Here is an 8238-nt window from a genome sequence, read left to right as displayed (position 1 = left end):
GGTTCTAACTGACTCTGGGAGTCAAAAAGAAATCTAGTGAAGATATTTAGTGAGGTTGTGAAGAAACACTCCAAGAAGAAAAGGCTTTGGAAAGCGTTCAGTCATCTCATTCCCATGTCTGTAGCAAAGGAAGGCTCTCTCTAGCATTCAGGAGGTTGGTGCCTGTGGAACTGAGCTTACGAGGGCCACTCTGCTTTCATTCCATGACATGTCCTAGGCCAGCCCTCAAAATCGAGTTTGTTCCTTTGCATAGTCACAGTCCTGCCAGGCAAAGGGACCAGAAATCACTGTAAAGCATTATGAACTGTTCCTTGTTAAGATGAACTGAATGTGCCCCAGTGAGATGGTTAAGCAGCACTGATACTCAGCTTGAAGTATATCAGAATGAAAGCCACAGACTAAACACTGTGAGCTGTCTGTGTGATAGATGACAAGAAAGAAAGTGTCATCAGCTTTGCCTTGTCTAAGCAGATAGGGATTTGGGGAGGGATATTATATGACTCACAGAATCAACAGGGAAGCTGGGGAAATGCTCTGGCCCTGACTTCTAGGAGCAATAGCCAGAGTCATTTGTACAACTAGCCCGGGAAGGAGGTCACTGCCTCTGTCCCAATCACAGGACCACTTGATGGTGATGCTAAATGTCCAGATCAGGAAATTGCCTTCAGTGCCACCAGCCACAGAACTGCCTCTACAGCCCCCAACTAAGAAAAAGATGTCCCTGTGGAGACTGTTCTTCACGTGGCTCATCTCCCAAGTAAAGGCTCAGGTCCACACCCCAGCTGCAAGGAATCCTGGGAAATCTAGTTATTAAAAATAACTGCCTTGGGAAGGCAGAATTCATAGCATGTGGAACTGTCAGTGTGGGGATCACGTTTGAATTCTTTGTGGAAGCCATCAATGATGGTTCTTAAAAGTAAAAAAGAATGTCCAAAGAGACAAAACAACAAAGGTGATTACAGGAATAAAAGAAAGATTCTGAAGAACTAGGAATTCTCCGTTTAACAGGATAAAGAATGAGAGAAATTATGGAAAATACTTTACAATTTAATATTGTTACAATAGTTGGTATAATGAACTTGATCATTCAAAGCTGAGTAAAGCTGAAATTTGAAGCTGATTTAAGCATAAGGACTTTACATCCTACAAAACCACATTATTACAAGTGTCTACATAGTTTAAATTTATCCTAACTTGACATGAATTATATGTAAATGAATTCAGGGATGAGAAATAAAAACTAGCCTTTAAAGGCAGTTGTATTATTGATATCAGGAAAAAAAAAACCAGTTAGGTTTACTAGTAACTGTTTTTGCCAATGCCATGCATAGGTATCATTTCTTTTTGCTTTTATTCTTTATCTCAAGCCAACAGGGCTGTTTTCTAAATATTTATATAAAATGATTTTTTTATTTGAAATGCCAACAATTATTAGTGTCTAGAGACAGAGAAAATGAAATGTATGAAATTTTTAACTAAAGAATTAAGAGGGAGGCGCCTGGGTGGCTCAGTTGGCTAAGCATCTGACTTGGGCTCAGGTCATGATCTCACAGCTTGTGAGTTTGAGCCCCGTGTTGGGCTCTCTGCTGTCAATGTGGAGCCTGCTTTGGTTCCTGTCTCCCTCTCTCTCTGCCTTCCCCAGCTCGTGCTTTCTTTTTGTCTCAAAAATAAATTTTAAAAAATTCTTTTAAGTAAACCTATTTAAAAAAAAAAAAGACTCAAGATGTATATGGCCAAACAATAAACTCCCTTCTAAATTCTAGATATACTTGAAGAGGCATTGTTCCCTCCAATGCTTTTGGATGACTTTTTCTCTGGCCTCAAGTAGTTTCCACAGACCTGATGAACCCTGATAAATACTTGAGGGGATTCTCTGCAGACCTTCAGGGACCCCTCTCTGCACACCTCTCTTTTCTCTGGTATCCTGTCCTCAGAACTGTAGCTCCTCCAATCTCAGCTCTGTCTCCTCAATGCAGGGAAGCAAACAGGTTCTGTCTCAATTTCTCCCCCCTGTGCCATGGTCTGGAAACTCTCTTAAAGGCAATAATCTGGGGCAATACTAGGACTTACCTCATTTGTCTCCTCTCTCTTGGGGATCACTGTCATTCATTGCCTGGTACACAGTGTCTTAAAAACTGTTGCTTCATGTACTTTGTCTGGGGCTTTCTGTTGGCTGTTCCAGGTGGAAGGGCAAATCTGGTCTGTGTCATTCCATCTTGACTAGAAGCAGAAATCCAAATAAGATGATTTTTAGTGGTTATAACCATTATACAGATGTGCTGAAAAATTTAAATCAACTCTTCTATCTTTAGACAGTCTATCTCCTTCTCTTTTCTTTTAAATAAAGCTCTCATGATCATTTAAAAAAATAAATCTTTATACATCATCTAACATTATAACTAATATCTTTTGATAAAGGTGAGGTTTTTATTATTATCCTGGTTTTCCAGGTGATGAATAAAGCTAGAAGTGGTGATATGTTGATTTTGTATCTTGCAACATTGCTGAATTCATGGATCAGTTCTAGTAGGCTTCTGGTGGAGTCTGTCGGGTTTTCTATGTAAAGTATCATGTCGTCTGCGAAAAGCCAAAGTTTGACTTCTTCAAAAGTCAAACTTGCAATATTTGATTGCTATAAAATATCATTGAATCTCACATACACAGGCATACAAACATGCTTCAAGTCATCACAAATTTCTGTTTTTATTATTTATTTATTTATTTTGAGAGAGACAGAGACAGCACAAGCAGGGGAGGGACAGAGAGAGAGGGAAAGAGAGAATCCCAAGCAGGCTCTTCACTAACTCATGAAATTGTGAGATCATGACCTGAGTCGAAACTAAGTGTCAGATGCTCAACAGACTGAGCCACCCAGGTGCCCTACAAATTTCTGTTTTGAAAGAATATTTTTTTTAAAAAAGGATCTAATTTAACAGGAATCGAATCCAAACCTGGCTAGGAGCCAGTGGAAAGGAAAACACAAGCTGAAATTCATGGGTACACACCCATGCTATAGATTTTCAGGATCTTATTGGGGCTTATGGGCTATGTTCTTAGGGTAAACAATGTCTAGCTGACTTGGCCTTTGTATAGAAAAAGTCTAAAAGGTACTGTCACATAGAATAAAGTAAGAATAGTGCCCTCCAGAGCCGTGCAATGGAGAAGTACTGCTGGTAGAGTCTTGGGACCTGGGGTTTTTGGGTCACCTGTGTGACAGACACTGAGGTAGCTGTCATTGCTTATGTCATGATTTCTTTACATATCTTTCCTTCCAACTGCAGAGGTAACAAAGAAGCTAAATCTAGTTCTGAAGTGTTATCTTGAATTTAGTTAGACAAAGAGAGGAATGTCATGAGATTTGGGGGAAATGATTAAAAATTCTCCTTTCCCCTCAGAACTTCATTTTGGCTGACATAACATTGGTGTTTCCGCAGTCATCATTTAGTTTTTCATACATTTGTTAGCTGACCCGAGATTCAGGTACTGCCTTAATAAGGAATGTATCCAGGCCATATGCTAATTCAACACAAAGGTCTTAAACCTGAGTTGCTCAAACCTCAGGGCTGATGCAGAAAAATACATTTGAATTGGAAGTAAGAATGTTAGGCAATCCCCAGAGGTCACTCTTCTGCAAGTGAATCACTTGTATTTACTTAGTGATTTAATCCTGAATATCTACAGTTTTATGAATTCGAGATGAGTGTCTATCAGTGGTAACGATAAAGTAGCACCTTCAGATAGCTTTGTCTTCTGAATGCATACTCTGTTGTCAACTATTTTTAAAACAAACCAACCAACAGAATAACAAATTGCTCCCTCACCTCTGGTTCTTCCTCAGTTAGTATTCCACTTCTCTGCTCCTTTCCCAACAAAACTTCTCAAATGAATTATTTTTTTCTGCTTCTATTAGCTCCTCAACCAATTTCAATTCATCTTCCATTCCACCACTCACTGAAACCGTTCTTGTCATACGCACTAGAATCTTCTTGCAGCCAATTGACCACTCTCCATTCTCATCTTACTCGACCTCTTGGCAGATCAGTACCTTCTCACAGTTAGACAGTCTCCTCTCCTGACTCTCCTGGCCTTCTCCTGCCTTATGGCCTCTCCTTCTAAGCCCCTGTGTTGCTCTCTCTCTCTTCTCTGCTCACCTTCTTCTGGAGTGCTCCAGTCTGACCCAAGCTCTCATCCTTCACTATATTTTCTCCCTAGCAAATCTATCTCATCATGCCTCTTGGCCCTAAATACCACCCACATGTCAATGACACCTGAAGCTTTATCTCTATCCCTGGCCTCTCTATTAAGCTTAAAAAATAATTGATCTAACTTCTCTAGGACATCTTTACTTGGGTTTCTAAATGGACATCATAAACTCAACACAAATCTTGGGGCACCTGGGTGGCTCTGGCACTGGAGCATCTGACTCTTGATTTCACTTCAGATTTCATGGTTGTAAGATAGAGCCTGAGTTGGGCTCTGAGCTGAGCATGGAGCCTCCTTAAATTCTCTCTCCTTCTCCCTTTGCTGTCTCTGGCACACATTCCCTTTCTCTCTCTCTCTTTCAAAAAATAAAAGTAAAATAAAACACACATCTTGATTTCTCTTCAACATCCCAGTCTTTTCTACATATCAAGAACTCATATCAAGATGTACTCAGTTGCTTAGGCCACATAGCAAGAAGTCATTCTTGGTTATGATCCTTTTCCTCTGTCATGCCCCTCATTTAATCCATGAGCAAATCCTGTTAATTTCATTCTCAACTATATCTCATGTTTGAATATTTCTCTTCGTCTCCATTGTTCCCATTTTAGTCTAAGCCACCATCATTTTTTGCATGGATTATTTCAACATTCTACTAAATGTTCTTATTTTTTGTTTTTTGCTTTTCCTCCACTCTTCTCTCTTTATCTACTTTCCATACTGGAGCCAAGTCATATTGTTAAAATAAATAAATAAATAACACCATGTCACTGGCCTATTTCTAATTCTTGAACAGCTTCTCATTACACTCGGTATAATCCCAAATCCAGCTCACCATGGTTTTTTGTAAGGCTCTACAAGACACCTCTAGGAGCCATCTCATTCACTTGGCTCCTTCACTGTGCTTTGGCTTCTCCCTTCTTATTCTTATTCTCCCTGGAATATACTGGGCTTTCCCTTATCTTAAGGCTTTTTGTATTTGCTTTCCCTGTGCCTAGAATGTTTTCTGCCCATATCTTATCATGACCTGGACTTTATTCTCCTTGAGTTTTAGCCCAAATATCACCTCAGGGAATTTTTTTCCCTGACCACTTGATGAAAGTGTTCCCCACTCTCATTCCATCATAATATCCTCTTTTATTTTCCTCTGAATATTTATAATATCCGGTTTACCTTATTCTTTTTTTCACTAGAATATTGATTCAATGTGAGTAGATTCTTTGTTTATTTTGTTCACTGCTATGTCCTCAGGACTTGGAACATATCTGATAGATGGTAGGTGCTCACTAAATATTTGTGGAATTATTGAACTTATTTATTTCTGTATTTTTATGTCTCTGTACCTTATTGATATAAGTTTCATGGTCAGAGGGACTTTGCTTGTCTTGTTCATTAGTGTGTACTCAAAGTCTTGAAGAATACCTAGCCCCTAATAATCCCTTCCATAAATACTTATTAAATTAACAAGTGAATAAAACAATATGATTTATGTACCCAGCATCTCTGAGAAAACAAAAAGGATGTTCCTACTCCCACTCAGGGAAAATGGTTCAACATCACTTTACTTGGCTTTTTAATAAAGAGAACTCTCGTTTAATGTTGAGGAAATATTTTTTTTTATCAAATTTTTTATAGGTGCGATAGACTCAGAAAAGCAAGTTGTGCCTGTCTACCTCCCCGGGTGATAGTCACATCCAGGGCAAGGAGTGTGGACATGTATGAAGTGAACACAACTACAGGAGGAGCAGTAGATCCTACTAGGTTATAAGCTCCTCTGAGACACCAGAGTCTCAGGCATATTATATGCATGGAGCCTAGAAATGCTTTCTACTTAGTTACTCATATATATTTGCTGAATTGAAATTTTAGAATATTAGGAATAAAAGACAGAATCCTAAATCTGTTCAGAGAGAATAAAACGGTCATAAAAGAGAATGATTCAAAATGGCATTACCTTTCTTAACAGCAATCCTGGGTATTAGGACATCAGGGAATGATGTCCTCAAAATACCAAGGGAGAATGGAGTGCTCTCCAAACTTCTTCTCAAAAAAAAAAAAAAAAAGCCAATAAAAATACTTTTTCTACTCAAATACTGGAAATGCTGAGGGATTTCAACCCATAATTTTATAATTTTATATTCAGTCAAAATAGCAATCAAGTATGAAGGTAGAATAAAGATGTTTTTAGATATGTGAAGATTGGCTGAAAAAAAAAATCTTCTGCATGCTTTTTTACAGAGGTTTTGGAGAATATGTTTTAGCAAAAGAAAGGATTAAACCAAGAAATGAAGATATTTGAGATTCAAGATGCAAGATAGCAAAAATGGTGAGTGACACGAAAAGGTCGTAGAATAACATTTATGCACCAGGTCCAAAGAGCCATCACTTCACACAGGCCAAAGGATAGAGGTCTAGGGAGAGGGAATCTCTAAGGAAAAAAGAAAAAAATAGATAATCAACTTGATGTGCACTGGGGGGGAAATGTATTAGCAAGTGTTTTCTTGTTTGGTTTTAATTTTAGAGAGAAAAAGCACATCCAAGTGGGAGGATCAGGACAGAGGGAGAGAGAATCTTAAGCAGGGTCCATGTAGGGCTCGTCATTGGGGCTCAGTGCAGGGCATGACATGGGGCTGAAAGCAGGGCTTGATCCCACAACACTGGAATCATGATGTGAATTGAAATCAAGAGTCAGATGCTCAACTGACTGAGCCACCTGGGTGCCCCCATCAACAAGTATTTTTAGAACTCTGCCAAAGAACTCAGAAAAAAACAGGAAATTGATACAGAATAAATGAAAAAATGAGGTAATGATTAGCTAAACACAAAGGGTACCAGAAAGGAAATGTAATCATAATACTCATTTAGGCTGGAAAGTGACAATGTTTACACAGTCAGAATCATATGTATACTGACTTTGGTTTAACTCCATGTTGTGATATAACTATGTTAAGAAGGTGAGAGTAGTGTTACCATAAAAGGAGGTAAATAGATCATGCCTAATATTGATAAATCAAGGGAAAAACATATAATTTAGAAATTGTTAAAAATGGACTTGCATTGGAAAGTGGGAGTAGAGCTAGGTATTGCTGTTTTGGGGGGTGGAGAAATAGGGGAACAGACGTTTGCAGCACTAATAACTTTTTAGATACGTGCAGGTAGTAGTTTGATCAAAAAACTTTTAACTTTAAAATAAAAAGACTTAGTTATGAGTTAATATGTGCAATTAATTTTGTTAAGTAGCAAGAGCAATGATAACAGTAATACATTTCAGCATAAGAATTCCAGTGGTGGGAAATAATGTAAGGAATCCTTGGTGAAAGAAAGGTGGAGAACCATTGATTGAAACCCATTGGTTGATATGTTATTTCATGAATGTTTTGGTTCTTTTTTTTTAAGAGATTGAGAGAGAGAGAGGGAGAGGGAGAGAGAGAGGAGATGGGCAGAGGGAGAAAGAGAGAAAGTCTTAAACAGTCTTCATACCCAGCACAGGACCCAACGTGGGGCTCAATCCCATGACCATAAGATCATGAGCTGAGCCGAAATCAAGAGTCAGATGCTCAACCAACTGAGCCACCCAGTAGCCCCATTTCATGAATTTTTATAAACGCAAGTTTCCATTAGGGATCTCCAGGGAGAAAATTAGAACCTGTGTTTTCTCCAAAGGAAGACACTGAACTTCCCCTTGACTGCTCTTACCCATCTGTCTCCATACAGAAACCAAATCATAGTATCTTCCTTCTACTAGATTTTCTAAAACCACGATATGTTTTTCCTAATACAATTTTAAAAGTCTGATAACTACTGGGCTTTATTAGTAAGTAACTTGGAAACTACAAATATTATTAGGTGCTTGTTATTTATATTCCATTTATTTCTCTGAAGATTTAAGGTGTTAACCCATCAGTGAGTATTAGCAAACTCATGGTCCATCTAAACCTAGTACTAATGATAGTTAGCACTTACATAATACTAACTATATTCTGGGGACTGTTTTAAGCACTTTACATGTATTACATGTATTACCTTGTGTCATTCTCA

Source organism: Crocuta crocuta, unplaced genomic scaffold, assembly GCF_008692635.1.
Source record: "Crocuta crocuta isolate KB4526 unplaced genomic scaffold, BGI_CrCroc_1.0 scaffold175, whole genome shotgun sequence".
Lineage (NCBI taxonomy): Eukaryota > Metazoa > Chordata > Mammalia > Carnivora > Hyaenidae > Crocuta > Crocuta crocuta.
The sequence above is the reverse complement of the archived record's forward strand: the minus strand, read 5'-3'. Positions refer to the sequence as shown.